The 15,515-nt window shown below is 49.9% G+C and overlaps 1 protein-coding gene across 3 annotated transcripts in view; it reads right to left on the bottom strand.

The window, feature by feature from the left end:
- ADNP2 (ADNP homeobox 2) overlaps positions 1–7,285 on the bottom strand; it is a 45,549-nt gene extending 38,264 nt beyond the window's left edge. For 2 of the 3 annotated variants that reach the window (XM_075314670.1, XM_075314672.1), the window contains exon 1: positions 6,803–6,884. The gene's annotated coding sequence lies outside the window, so the exon portion shown is untranslated. Of the gene's footprint in view, positions 1–6,802; positions 6,885–7,214 lie in introns of those variants that run through there. The other variant, XM_075314671.1, reaches the window with a different exon arrangement.
- Positions 7,286–15,515: the final 8,230 nt, after the last annotated feature.

Here is a 15,515-nt window from a genome sequence, read left to right as displayed (position 1 = left end):
GAGTGAAATAAATCAACTGGAGGCAACACTCTCCTGTCAGTGCCAGCCCTCACAGAGATAGGAGCCGTGCCATACTTGCACTCAGCAGCTGCACCGCAGATAGATTGTGCTAGAAGAAGAGGCAGAGCAGTTGTGAGTCCACCCCTACTTGTGTATAGGCCCCGCCTGCCATGTTTACTTAGCTGTTCAGTACATTACAGCCTGTCCACTCCCACTCATGACCAGGGATTATTCTAATGTCCGCACTGAGCAATCCATTAGACTATTCTACATACTGTGCTGGATGAAGTGGCACCACTGGAGCCTATGAAGCTACTAGTGACTGCAGAGACATTACAGATATACTCTACGGCTGATGATGAAATCACACAGAACTAATCTCCCATCAGATGGGTGTGCTGTTTTTATTGCAGTAAATTACCACACAATTCACTCAATTGACAAGTCAGAATCCACACCATCGTTTCACTTTAACAAAGCGGCCTTTCAAATTACTGTCAACTAGAGCTGAGCAGAAAAAGTAGCCAGACCGTAGTCTAGTGCCATGAGTAATCTGTGGCTGCCAGACCAGAGCCATGTGAACCTCCTCTCACCAAGGGCACCACCGCGCCTCTTAATTAGTAGGGCCAAGTAGAGTCAAACAGCAAAATAATGAGATTGTGAGGCCTACTAGTCAGAGGATGCCACAGGTAAAAAGATTCACAGGACACTGGCTACGGACTGCCAGCAAGGCCAAAGGGATCAGGATCTCGCAAATCTTTTTGTTTAAGGGGTACTTCACACACAGCGAGATCGCTGCTGAGTCACGCTTTTTGTGACGCAGCAGTGACCTCATTAGCGATCTCGCTGTGTGTGACACTGAGCAGCGATCTGGCCCCTGCTGTGAGATCGCTGCTCGTTACACACAGCCCTGGTTCGTTTTTTTATTGTTGCTCTCCCGCTGATAAGCACACATCGCTGTGTGTGACAGCGAGAGAGCAACAATCCTGAATGTGCAGGGAGCAGGAGCCGGCATTTGACAGCCTGTGGTAAGCTGTAACCAAGGTAAACATCGGGTAACCAAGGTGGTTACCCGATATTTACCTTCGTTACCAGCCTCCGCAGCTCTCACGCTGCCAGTGCCGGCTCCTGCTCCCTGCACACGCTAAGTTAAGCGGTGTGAGCTGGTAACTAAGGTAAACATCGGGTAACCATACCCGATGTTTACCTTAGTTACCAGTGTCCGCAGCTTCCAGACGCCTGCTCCGTGCAAGCGCAGCGTCGCTTGCACGTCGCTGCTGGCTGGTCACTGGTGAGATCTGCCTGTTTGACAGCTCACCAGCGACCATGTAGCGATGCAGCAGCGATCCTGACCAGGTCAGATCGCTGGTCGGATCGCTGCTGCATCGCTAAAGTGTGAAGGTACCCCAACTGTCCCTGTATATACTAGCATAGCTAAAAAGTATTGCTAAAGATCTTTTATCTTATGCTAATGAGTGAGGAGACTAGTCTCGAGGGAGTTTGTTCCCTTAGCTAGTCGGCCCACATAGCATGGTAGCCCGCCTCTGTGGGCATACTAACATGCTAATGAATACGCAGCGGCGCTGCAGATACCTCAATGTTGATGGCGGCCGGCGGTGGATGGATGTGCTCTGTTCATGATCCAGAATACCCGAGGCTTCAGATCATGTGCACCAAACTGATGCCGGATGTAAGCTTCCCGACTTCAGTGAGGTACAGTGTGCATGACCGGGGAGGACTCCTCTATGAACAGCGAGGTATGTGCAGTGTCACTGTTTATTCATTAGCAAGTTAGTACGCCCACAGGGTCTTGCTACCATGCTATGTGGGCCGACCAGCTAAGGGGAAAAACACCCTTGGGACTAGTCCCTGCGCTCATTAGCATAAGATAAAAGATCTTTAGAAATAGATTTTTAGAAAAAGTATCTATGCTAGTGTATACAGGGACAGTTAGGCAGGGATTAGCAGTATGCACCCAGGACTGCTCATGGCTCTGGGCTCATATTGCACCTGACAGGTTCCCTTTAACCATGTTTCCCGCTTTACACAATCCAAGAACACATCTTAGGCTACTTTCACACATCAGTTTTCTGCATTCAGGCACAATCCTTTTTTTTCCTGATCCAAAGGATCCGGGAAAAAAAATGTAAAACCGTATCCACCGGATCCGGTTTTTAACGGATCCGTTATGCCGGATGCGTAAAAAAAAAATCGGATCCGTTTTGCATCCGGTTTGTGTTTTTTTGATGGATCAGGTTTTTTAATTAATTTGGTGCATGCGCAGTTAACAAAAACGGATCCGGCAGCCGCATCCATTTTTTACCGCATTGCGCCGGATCCGGCGTCCATAGGCTTTCATTGTAAAACACGCCGTATTGCGCCGTATCCGGCGCGATACGTTTTTTTTGCCGGACAAAAAATTGTTGCAAGACACGTTGCCTCCGGCCGCCAATTTAATTAATTTTGCCGCATCCGAAAAAAAACGGATGCAACGCAAAGCCATCAGGTACAATCCGGTAACAATGCAAATCTATGGGGATAAAACGGATGCGGTACCGGATCCGTTTAACCCGTTTTTTTCCGGATTGTACCTGATGGAAAAAAACTGATGTATGAGAGTAGCCTTAGGCTAGTTTCACACTTGCGTTGAACGGTATCCGTTGCATTGCGTTGTGTAACGGATGCAACGGATGTGTTGCATATAGTGGCACAACGGATGCTGCAAAACAACGCAATTCGTTTTGATTTTTTTTTTTTACCAGCGGCAGACTATTGTGAACAATCATCTGATCGCTCCCTGCAGCCGGCCGCCGGGTGATCAGCTGATCGCTCCCTGCAGCCGGCCGCCCAGCTGATCGCTCCCTGCAGCCGGCCGCCGGTGATCAGCTGAGCGCTGTCACTTGCCGGCCGCCGGGTCATCAGCTGATCGCTCCCTGCAGCCGACCGCCAGGTGATCAGCTGAGCGCTGTGACTTGCCGGTGGCCGGGCATGCCGGCGGCCGGTCGCTCAGCTGAGCGCTGTCACTTGCCGGCGCCCGGGCATGCCGGCGGGCGGGCGCTCAGCTGAGCGCTGTCACTTGCCGGCGGCCGAGCATGCTGGCGGCCGGTCGCTCAGCTGAACGTTCGGCCACCGCGAGCCAAAATAAAGTTTGTTTAAAAAAAAAATAAAAAAAAAAAAAAAAAAAAAGAAGAGCATGCGCAGTGAAATCCAGAGGATTCCGCTGCTCAAAATAACGTTACATGCTGCGTTCCTCCCGCTGTGCGGAAGCAACGGAGCGTCGCCCAGCGAAAGCAACGCAGGTCCTTTTGGTACAATCCGTCACCCATACAAGTCTATGGGAAACAGCAGAATCCGTTAACGGATTCCGTTGTTTTCCAAAAGGGCGGATTGTAACGGAAGGAAATAAACGCAAGTGGAAAGTACCCTTAGAAGTGCATTTCTAGGAGCCATCTATGGTATATGTATGGGATCTGAGGAGGAGCAGATTGTGAACGTGCCCAGTGAATTTCCAGAAAAGGTCTTAGAATTTCAGTAACAAGTATAGGAATAAATTGTGGACAGAAGACACCCATCCAGATGTGACCTGTTAGACAACTCAGGGCAGGCACTTCACTGGCTGTACACCTCCATTGCTCTCTGTTATCAGCAATTTCAGGCAGAGCAGTGGGACTGTAGTACACACATGAATGCCCCACCAGTAACTACTATATACATATGGAAACGATCAACTTTAGGTTGGGCACTGCCATGTGGTGCAGGAAGAAAGACTGGCACAGACTAGAATGAGCATTTATTATTTTGTACATGGCAGGAGGCCCCTCCAGTCAGCAATCTACCAGTGTATAATACGCCAGACAGCAGGCAGGGCACTACCCATGTGTATTACAGCACAGCAGACAGGGCACTACTTTGTACTATATACCACAGCAGTCAGGCGGTAGGGCGCTACCTGTATATGATAGCACAGCAGTCAGCGCGATACTCGTGGAGAGCAAGCACGGCACTACCTGTGTGTTATAGTACAGCGCAGCTAGCCGGGCACTACCTGTGTGTTATAGTACAGCGCAGCTAGCCGGGCACTACCTGGGTGTGTTACAGCGCAGCTAGCCGGGCACTACCTGGGTGTGTTACAGCGCAGCTAGCCGGGCACTACCTGGGTGTGTTACAGCGCAGCTAGCCGGGCACTACCTGGGTGTGTTACAGCGCAGCTAGCCGGGCACTACCTGGGTGTGTTACAGCGCAGCTAGCCGGGCACTACCTGGGTGTGTTACAGCGTAGCTAGCCGGGCACTACCTGGGTGTGTTACAGCGCAGCTAGCCGGGCACTACCTGGGTGTGTTATAGCGCAGCTAGCCGGGCACTACCTGTGTGTTATAGTATAGCACAGCCAGCCGGGCACTACCTGGGTGTGTTACAGCACAGCTAGCCGGGCACTACCTGGGTGTGTTACAGCACAGCTAGCCGGGCACTACCTGGGTGTGTTACAGCACAGCTAACCGTGCACTACCTGGGTGTGTTACAGCACAGCTAACCGTGCACTACCTGGGTGTGTTACAGCACAGCTAGCCGGGCACTACCTGGGTGTGTTGTAGCACAGCTAGCCGGGCACTACCTGGGTGTGTTGTAGCACAGCTAGCCGGGCACTACCTGGGTGTGTTGTAGCACAGCTAGCCGGGCACTACCTGGGTGTGTTGTAGCACAGCTAGCCGGGCACTACCTGGGTGTGTTGTAGCACAGCTAGCCGGGCACTACCTGGGTGTGTTGTAGCACAGCTAGCCGGGCACTACCTGGGTGTGTTGTAGCACAGCTAGCCGGGCACTACCTGGGTGTGTTGTAGCACAGCTAGCCGGGCACTACCTGGGTGTGTTGTAGCACAGCTAGCCGGGCACTACCTGGGTGTGTTGTAGCACAGCTAGCCGGGCACTACCTGGGTGTGTTGTAGCACAGCTAGCCGGGCACTACCTGGGTGTGTTGTAGCACAGCTAGCCGGGCACTACCTGGGTGTGTTGTAGCACAGCTAGCCGGGCACTACCTGGGTGTGTTGTAGCACAGCTAGCCGGGCACTACCTGGGTGTGTTGTAGCACAGCTAGCCGGGCACTACCTGGGTGTGTTGTAGCACAGCTAGCCGGGCACTACCTGGGTGTGTTGTAGCACAGCTAGCCGGGCACTACCTGGGTGTGTTGTAGCACAGCTAGCCGGGCACTACCTGGGTGTGTTGTAGCACAGCTAGCCGGGCACTACCTGGGTGTGTTGTAGCACAGCTAGCCGGGCACTACCTGGGTGTGTTGTAGCACAGCTAGCCGGGCACTACCTGGGTGTGTTGTAGCACAGCTAGCCGGGCACTACCTGGGTGTGTTGTAGCACAGCTAGCCGGGCACTACCTGGGTGTGTTGTAGCACAGCTAGCCGGGCACTACCTGGGTGTGTTGTAGCACAGCTAGCCGGGCACTACCTGGGTGTGTTGTAGCACAGCTAGCCGGGCACTACCTGGGTGTGTTGTAGCACAGCTAGCCGGGCACTACCTGGGTGTGTTGTAGCACAGCTAGCCGGGCACTACCTGGGTGTGTTGTAGCACAGCTAGCCGGGCACTACCTGGGTGTGTTGTAGCACAGCTAGCCGGGCACTACCTGGGTGTGTTGTAGCACAGCTAGCCGGGCACTACCTGGGTGTGTTGTAGCACAGCTAGCCGGGCACTACCTGGGTGTGTTGTAGCACAGCTAGCCGGGCACTACCTGGGTGTGTTGTAGCACAGCTAGCCGGGCACTACCTGGGTGTGTTGTAGCACAGCTAGCCGGGCACTACCTGGGTGTGTTGTAGCACAGCTAGCCGGGCACTACCTGGGTGTGTTGTAGCACAGCTAGCCGGGCACTACCTGGGTGTGTTGTAGCACAGCTAGCCGGGCACTACCTGGGTGTGTTGTAGCACAGCTAGCCGGGCACTACCTGGGTGTGTTGTAGCACAGCTAGCCGGGCACTACCTGGGTGTGTTGTAGCACAGCTAGCCGGGCACTACCTGGGTGTGTTGTAGCACAGCTAGCCGGGCACTACCTGGGTGTGTTGTAGCACAGCTAGCCGGGCACTACCTGGGTGTGTTGTAGCACAGCTAGCCGGGCACTACCTGGGTGTGTTGTAGCACAGCTAGCCGGGCAGTCTCCATGTATTATAGCGCAGCACGCAGAGCAGTCGCAGCAGAGCAGGCAGGGCCGTCTGTGTATGATAGCACAGCACGCCGGGCAGTCTCCATGTATTATAGCGCAGCAGCAGAGCAGGCAGGGCCGTCTGTGTATGATAGCACAGCACGCCGGGCAGTCTCCATGTATTATAGCGCAGCAGCAGAGCAGGCAGGGCCGCCTGTGTATGATAGCACAGCACGCCGGGCAGTCTCCATGTATTATAGCGCAGCAGAGCAGGCAGGGCCGTCTGTGTATGATAGCACAGCACGCCGGGCAGTCTCCATGTATTATAGCGCAGCAGCAGAGCAGGCAGGGCCGTCTGTGTATGATAGCACAGCACGCCGGGCAGCCTCCGTGCAGAGCAGGCAGCAGCACATGATGGCCGCGCACTAGGCGGACGTCTCCCACACACGCACACAGATCCCCTGCCTCCCTTGTACTCGGCACAGCCCCCTAGGGCCGCGGGTCCTCCGCCTGCACAGCATGAGCCCCGGTAGCCACCGACAAACATGGCGCTGCGGCCGGGGGAGGAGTCAGCGGCAGGGCCGTGCACGGAGAGGCCCGCGCTCCCTGTTATTGGGTGGAAATGCTGGGGCGCCGCGCACACAATGGCCGCACGTGTTGCTCTTACCCGGCAGTGCTCCTCCGAGTATTACAGCCCCGGCCGGGGTTCCGCCTATTGCCGCCGCTCTGCCCTCCCCCTGGATACGGCCGGTAGCAGTCACCGTGTGGGTGGGCGTGCTGTCCAGGAAACTGCGTCCGCTCCTCTCCCGCCACCGGTGCGCCGTCCCCCTAACTGTCTCACCGCCAGAAAATGGCGGTCTGGTATATAGGTGGGAAGTGACGTCAGAGACCCTAAAATTTGCATGCACTTAGTGCCCAATAAAGCCACGCCCCTTTACAGTTGAAAAATTAGGGTTCCCTTCCAGTTACTCTTTTAGGGTGAAATGGAAGAATAAGGGGGTTCACAAAGTTTGGGGTGCTTCATTAGGCTCCAATGTGCCCCCCTAAGTAACCCACCCTCACCCCTCTACTGTGCTTACCTACAGAACTCTCGCGTTGCTTACTCAAACCTAGGGACGTCAGGTGGGCGGGGCTAAGTGACATCAGTGTGACGATGCAAGTCATGTGATTTGCATCAATACACGCCTTTTTTATGCAAATTCAATGGGTGGTGTTATTAAACCCCGCCCACAATCACACAGCCAATAGGAAAATACTTCTATAGCTGGTGTGGGCGGGCTTATTCTAATTGGAGGGAACCAGTCTGGATTATTGGCAAATCTCAGGAGCCAATAGAAATGAAGTTGTCATGAGGAGCAGAAGATAGGACCTATGTGTGATTGAGTGCACAGTGTGTGGAGCTCCTCCACAGCCCAGGAAGGGGCAGAGCTGGCCTCCAGCACACACTGCAGTGTAGCATGACAATTTACACACAAAAGTCTACAAAATTGGACATTGTGAAGCATTTCCCCCATAACACTGGCAAATATTACCTCATGCTGGTCCTGACTGAAAGCCCTAATTACCTCCCCTTAGCTCCATATTACCCCACACCATCCGGTATAATTGGGTCATTTTGTCGCCAAGCTCCTTGGACCTAGCACCCTCAGCCTCTGACACCATGCAGAGACATCCTCCCTCTACATACAAGTCTCCAGCCATTTCTCAGCTCCTCTTTGGGAAGCAATATGGCCACCATTATAAAAGCAAACAAGAAACAGTGTTGGAGAGCTTAGTTGTTACCCAGCTTTCCCCAGAAACAGAGACGCCAATCAGCCATAACATTAAAACCAATGAGGGGAGACATGAATTACACTGTCTATCTTGGGGTCGTGGGGTGGGATATATAAGGCAGCGAGTGAACAGCCATTTCTTCACGTTGGAAGCCGGAAAAATTGGCAACTGTACCGTGATAAGGGTGGAAGCGAGATGACTGGGTCAGAGTATGTGTAAATGGCGTGTGGGATCATGCTCCTAGGAAAGGGCAACCGGTGACAGAGTCTTGGGTGCCCGTGGCTCCTGTATTCACATCCAAACCATGGAGGAGCCACCTCACACTTTCCAGGACTTGAAGTGTCCACGGCCAACATCTTGGTGCCAGATCCTACAGGACACCACTACAGATCCATGCCTTGATAAGACGGCGCTGGTTAGGTGGCACAATGTGACGCGCTTACGAACGAAATTATAATATTAAGGCTGATCATATATAAAAGTTTGACCAAAGAGGATGACGCCTTTTCTGTGTGGAAATCTGATCAGCACCTGCTGTGTTACATTTCCACTCTTGGGAAACTGCCTTGATGTAAAAAACGCAATTTTAATAAATTGTAGCTTTTTAAAGCTGTGATGTGATGTGATGTGATGAAATACTTTATTTTTCACGCTCCTTTATCGTGACTCAGAAATTCCACCAAAATCATTTTTTCCCTTCTGTAATCTGTAGTGGTGAGCGGGTGCTGCCATGCTCGGGTGCTCGGTACTCGTAACGATTTTGGATGGTCGGATGGACACAACTTCAGCACCTGAGTATAATGGAAGTCAGTGAGGGACGCAAGCATTTTTTCTGGAAGATTTTGAGGAGAAATGCTCGAGTTCCCCATTGACTTCCATTATACTCAGGTACTCGAGTCACGCCCATCTGAGCATCCAAATGCAGAGCCTCCGAGCATGGTAGTGCCCACTCATCACTAAAGAGAAGGACCATTGATAATCCAAAATCAAAATGAAGATTTTCAGGATTCAGTCCCTGTACTACCTGCCGAGACATGTTGGAAACATTTTAATTTCAATCTTTAGTCTTTCCTTCCAACTTCCCTGACAGTCTATGTGAATGGGATTGTAGGAGACGAGACAGCCATGATGTACAGAATGTATATTTATAAGAAGCCTCATCCATGATGGAAAGTTTGCTCCTCAGGTTGTCACTCAGCCGTATAGAAATCATTTATGTTACATAAAACATTTTTGAATTTCTGCGTTAATAGCTTCAACCATCATGAAAGGTGTCAGGGATAAGTTCCCTGTTGGTTTTTATTAGTATGAGATGACTTGGTGGATTTAGCCTGTAAACAAAGTTTTCTGAGACGTTCAAAAATGACAAATTTTCCAAGCAGAAATTGCTTTAGGAAATGCTCCTTTTTTGGAGGTTTTCTTTTCCTAAACAGTATCCTGAGGCAATATCGAAGAGAGTTTTGAAAGTAGGTTTTTTCCTTAAGAATTGTTTGCAGCCTCGACAGTGCCTAGTTTTGCGAGGTTTCATTCAGGATCCATTTCAAAGATGTGACGTGGTTTCTTTTTTTCCCACCAGATGTTTTTCAAAACCTCTTCATGAACAAGAGCTAGCAAAACTCATCAAAAGTGGATTTAACGATAGAAAAGTATAGAAAGAATTTTCCAAGAGGTTTTCAAGCAGTTTTGAGGAGGATTTTGAGGAGGATCTGCTCCAAAAACACTCCCTAAACAATGTTGGTGTGCACATCCTTCTTACAGCTTTGTCTGTATTCCCCTTGCCAATATACAGTGTTTCCCCAAAACTAAGACTGGGTCTTACATTAAATTTTGCTCCAATAAATATGCTTGGGCTTATTTGCAGGGGATATGTTATATTTTCCCATGAACAGCAATCCACATTTATTCTTAAACAAAAAAATCAACATTTATTCAAATATAATCATGTCATCGCATTCTGGAACATCAACATTTTGTGTTAATCCTATTACTGGTTCAGATGCTCATTTTCTTATCTGATATGCTATTCTCATGGTGCAGAACCAGTCCTGTAGTGGTGGGTACATACCATATTTACAAAGGTTTAAATTACCTGCTTAAATTTATTATTCTCTATATACAAATAAGTTCACCCCCAAAAGAAAGCAGACACCCCCTATTAAAATTGCACTTGGACCACACAGAATTAGAATTGGCAAATGAATAGGCTCTCACGTACAAATATGTGTCACTGTCAGGTCCCTTTCCTTCTACAGTGGTTGGCTTCCTCTGGTGACTGGAAGGAGTATCACCTGCTTAGAGTGATACTGGTATCTGATCTGCTTGTGAGAGCTGCAGTGCAATGCAGTTGGAATGGCAGGGGACCTGATAGTGAGACAGATCTCTGTGTGAGAGCCCATCTACCATTGGCACTTGCTAACTTTAATTGTTTTGGGTCTGGAGAGTGTGATATTTTTTAGGGCGCGGGGGAGGCTTGCTTTCTTTTGGGGGTGTCTGCTTTCTTTGATGAAGAGTCCTGCTGTATTCTTTAACTTTTTTAAGTGCTTGGACACTTCCTTATGGAACCGCAAATAGGGCTTATTTTTGGAGTAAGGTTTATATTTAAAGCAGAGTCAAGAAAGACCCCAAAATTTTACTAGGGCTTATTTTCAGTAAAACAGGGTATAAAGCTGGTCCTTTTGACAAAATTTACAAACTGTATCTATTATATAATTTCTCTCATTCTACATTGTGAGTAGTGATGGGCGAACCTGAACTGTAAAGACCTAGTGTCCCTAGTGTCAGGGAAGTCCATGTTACTGTTCAGGTTTGGACACCTGGATAATTAAAAAAAAAGAAAAAAAAGGAAAAAGAAAGAAAATAAGGAATAAAGCAGGACCGTTATACTTACCGACTTTTCCCACAGCTGTTAGGGCTCATGCGCACATAACTGCTGATTATTCTGCAGCGATTTGACAGCACATGTGCACTTCAAATCGCTGCAGAATGAATGCAGTATTTTTGTTAAAAAAAAAACCCGATTTCATGCACACGGGATGCTGCCCCCACCATAGACAGAGTGGGAGCTGCATCCAGAACGCACAAATAATTGACATGCTGCTTTTATGAACGCACGGATTTGGGTCAAAATTTTAGCACCCAAATCGCTGCGTTCATAAAAGGAACGTGCGCACGTCTCATGCACAATCTTCATAGATTGTGCAGGGGATGCCGGACGTATGCATTTACGCTGCAGTGCAATACGCAGCGTAAATGCATGTAAGTACGCAACGTGCACATTAGCCCTGACATTACTTCTGGGTCCTCTCATTAACCCTCATAAATATTCACTGCTTCCCACACCCACCCTCAGTCCCGACAAATGTGATTGCTTGCAGTCAGACCGCGCTCCCACCCTGTGTAACAGCGTCTGTGACTGCCTGCAATCACACTCTGTATGCGTCTCTCTAGTAGTATAAAAATAAATAAATAAAAAAATTGGCATAGGGTCCCCCCATATTATGCTACCAAGCTGAGATAAAACATACGGCAACAGGCTGCAATCCTCAGCCGTGTGCTTATCTTGGCTGTGTATCAAAATAAGAAGGACCCTATGCGGCTTTTTTTTTTTTTTTTTTTTAAATAAAATATTTAAATAAATAATTTAAACACCCCTCCCCTCATATTGATACCCAGCCATGATAAAGGATGGTATTCTCAGCCTGGGAAGGCCCATGGTTATTGGACCCTCCTAAGGTACCCCACCTGTGACCGCAAGTAAACTCATTTCAGGTGACCTCATTGAACTCAGTGACCTCACCTCAAGTGAAGTTATTCAGTTCAATGAGACCTGCATCTCCTGGCAGAAAACCACATTTTTTTGTCAGGACATGGTGCTGAAATTTACACACCAATTTCCTGCACCAAATCTGAATTTTCTGGCAAAACATGTATCTAAAGGTGAGGCTATTTTGATGCAATATTGATGCTTTTCTTTGCCTAAAGATACAGATTTGGTGCAGGAATTTGACGTATAAATTTCAGCACTGAATCTGCATCCCCTGGCAAAAAAATCACATCAAAACTGGATCAAATTTTTATGCATTTTCTTGTCAGCAGATACAATATTGATGCAGGAATTTGGTGTATAAATTCCAGCACCAAATCTGCATCTCCTGGCAAAAAAAGTGGTTTTCTGCCAGGAGATGCAGGTCTGATTGATCTGAATGAGTTTACCCTGACTGAGGTCACTGAGTTTAATTAGGTCATCTGAGGTGAGTTTACCTGCAGTCACAGCTGGGGTATCGTGGGAACCTACACCTGTGACCATAGGTAAACTCAGTAACGTCATCGCTGAGAGCTGTGGCTCAGTTAGTGTCTGCCTGAAGCTGCAGTGGGCGGTCATGGTCTGAAATGTGCCCGTGCGCTGTGACTTTATTATGTAGCAGAGCTGGCATCATTGTGGGACCTCGTGTGGATTACATCGGACCTGGGTGTTTGGGGTTAATAAATTGGAGAAAGAGAGTGTAAAAAATTTTGTTTCAAATAAAGGATTTTTTTGGTGTTTGTGTTTATTTCTTTGCACTTACAGGATTAGTAACTCACTGCGGGTAGTCTTGGTGTTGGATGAGGTTTAGAAAGGAGACACACACTGTAGGTAAACCAAAGTCTCTGCGTACAGCTGCCGGGAGCCCGTCCAAGTACCCGGTCCCACCGGTGTCAGTTAGTTTTTCGGAGCCTGCCTCCGTGCACAATTTGTTGTCCGTTAATGGTCCCCACTGCTTGAAGCTGTTGGGGGCCCTGCTCACTATGTGTAGTGTAGCCGTGCTCTTAAGGGCTGGCACTTGGGACCTCAGTGGGTTGCTGTACCCTGTCCCCCTCGTTGTGCTGATGCTCTTAATCTATGAGTGTCTAGGGAAGTCCTCGAAGATCCTCTCCCTTTCAGGTGAATTGTCAGGACGTTGAATCGGCTCCTGACCTAGGGTCCTGTACCCTGTCATGCTCGGTACCGTATCAACAGAAGAAAAAAGACAGGTATTTTGCCGCGCTTGAAGACCATAGACTATGATGTCAGGCAAATGATTCTTTTTATTTCATCCTACGCGTTTCGGAGACCACATCTGTCTCCTTCTTCAGGGAAAGGAACCTTTCCCTGAAGAAGGAGACAGATGTGGTCTCCGAAACGCGTAGGATGAAATAAAAAGAATCATTTGCCTGACATCATAGTCTATGGTCTTCAAGCGCGGCAAAATACCTGTCTTTTTTCTTCTGTTGATATTCTACTTGTGCAACAGGGCTGCTGCTGGACCTTTTTGGCGTTCACGTTATGCTGTTAAAGGAGTTGTGACTGGCACAACTCGATCAGGTGAGTGCATCACTTTTACATGATCTTTCCCACCCAATATATCGGGTAAGACCCTATTGCGCCTTCTCTCTCCTATTTAGATATGCTCGGTACCGGTCAGTTCTGTTGGGCCCTTCTGGTGCCGACAGTCCCTCCAAGACTACGTCTGTCACACCCCTGTCCAACATTCCTGTAACCGGTCCCTGACTCCTGACCCGAATCACTGCTTGCGACCCAATCAGTTTCCCTTAGCTCCCCAGGAGCTACTTCTTACAGCTCCTCTCTCTCTGGAGCTCACTTCTCAACTCCCCTCTTTCAGTCTGCCAAGTCCCCAAGTGGCTGGCCCATTTTCCAGCTAGTCCAACCCCCCTGGTGTGTCTGGCAGTGACTGATGTGAGGTGATTGGGTTTTGTGGTGCAGATGGGAGTGACACCGTTTTTTTGGGCACCTGGAACCATGGGGGTAGGCCCTGCACCCTGGGTAAGGATGCAGTTCCCTGTGGCACCCTGATGTATTCAGGGCCGCCACTAGAAATTTCAGGGCCCCATACTGGCAACATTTTCGGGCCCCCTTGGGACTCCGCCCAGGCTCCACCCCTGGCCCCGCCTCCACCACTCAAACTTCCTACAGTCTCACTGCCACTCTTGCAAAAACATGTATGTATGTATATACAGTATAATAGATTTTATATATATACTGTGTATATATGTGTATATATATATATATATATATATATATATTGTGAGACTGTGACCGGGGTTATCTATGACGGCCGGTATGTCTCGCCCAGGTTGTGCTCACTCCATGATAGAAAGTAAATCCACTATAGGGTTAATGCTGTTTCCCTACAGGCTTAAGGAAGGGTTAAAAGGAAACAGGAACGAGGGCAGGTGTGCCGGGTGTGGGGGAAGTGACCAGAACTTCCTGAGCCCTCTGCTGGAGAGGCACATGTATTTTGTTATGGACTTTTTGTTTGGACATTAAACACCGTGTGCTGTGAACCTTGATGCCTGGATCCCGTGTCTTCTGCTGCGCAGCCGACCGCGCTACCTCACATATGGTGGAGAATGCGGGCAGATCCCTTCCTAGGATCACGTCATAAGGAAGAGTGTTAAGAAGTCCCACCTCATGTTGCACCTGACCGCAAGGTGCTGTGATGGTGACAATCCCCGTGGGATAGTCGTGGCGGTCCCCATGTATGCAAACCAACCCCACAGTGCGTCCTGTGGCCTTTACTTTAGCTCTCAAGGTGGATCGCACAAGGGTCACTAAGCTTCCGGAATCCAACAATCCTGTAACCGGACATCCATTCACCTGTATTTGGCACAAGTGGGGCTCTGTCTCTGGGGAGACCAGGTCAGCGGTACACACCACCTGAGCATACATTGAACCCCGCCGGGTAACCCCACAATCCATGGGCTCCGTGGTGAGTGGACACTGGGCTTCCATATGTCCCACCCGCTGGCACCGCCAACATCTAATAGGGAAGGAAACCCCCTTGACAAGTTGTCGTTTAGGGTACATGGCCTTCCGGACCTCAGGAACGGCGGGCGCGGCCTCAGCCAGGATGATAGGGACAGAGTGTGAACCCGATAGGTCACCCCTAGAGGTATTGGCAGGAGAGGCTGAGACGGTCGAGCCCATCCCGGAGTTGGAGGCGTCCCCGGATACGTTTGGGACAGCCCAACTCCAGGACCCTACGTTAATACATGCCCGGAGTCGGGTGACAGTAGTTGACGGGGTGGCACAGCTGCCCAGTGCCCAGGTAAGGTACCCCCATTTCGCCCTTAAGCAGGATTTACTCTACCGGGTAGATGAAATACGGGGCGTAGGGGTAGAACAGTTGGTGGTGCCCCAGCCGCATCGCCGGCGGGTCCTCGACTTGGCTCATAAACACCTGATGAGTGGCCACCTAGGGGTCAAGAAAACGCAGGAGCGAATATTGCAAAGGTTCTATTGGCCCGGGGTCTTTGGGGAGGTAAAACGGTTCTGCGAAACCTGCCCGGAGTGTCAGCTTACTGCACCCCTGACCCATTTTCGCAGTCCGTTGGTACCGTTACCCATTATAGAAGTCCCTTTTGAACGGATAGGGATGGATCTGGTGGGGCCCCTCGTAAAGTCCGCTCGAGGGCACCAACACATCCTAGTGATCGTTGACTATGCCACCCGGTATCCCGAGGCGATACCTCTCAGACATACTGCAGCAAAGCTTATAGCTCGGGAGTTGTTTGCTGTGTTCTGCCGGGTGGGATTGCCCAAGGAGATCCTTACGGATCAGGGGACCCCA

The sequence above is a fragment of the Anomaloglossus baeobatrachus genome, chromosome 6 (genome assembly GCF_048569485.1).
Source record: "Anomaloglossus baeobatrachus isolate aAnoBae1 chromosome 6, aAnoBae1.hap1, whole genome shotgun sequence".
Taxonomy (NCBI): domain Eukaryota; kingdom Metazoa; phylum Chordata; class Amphibia; order Anura; family Aromobatidae; genus Anomaloglossus; species Anomaloglossus baeobatrachus.
The sequence above is the reverse complement of the archived record's forward strand: the minus strand, read 5'-3'. Positions and strand labels throughout refer to the sequence as shown.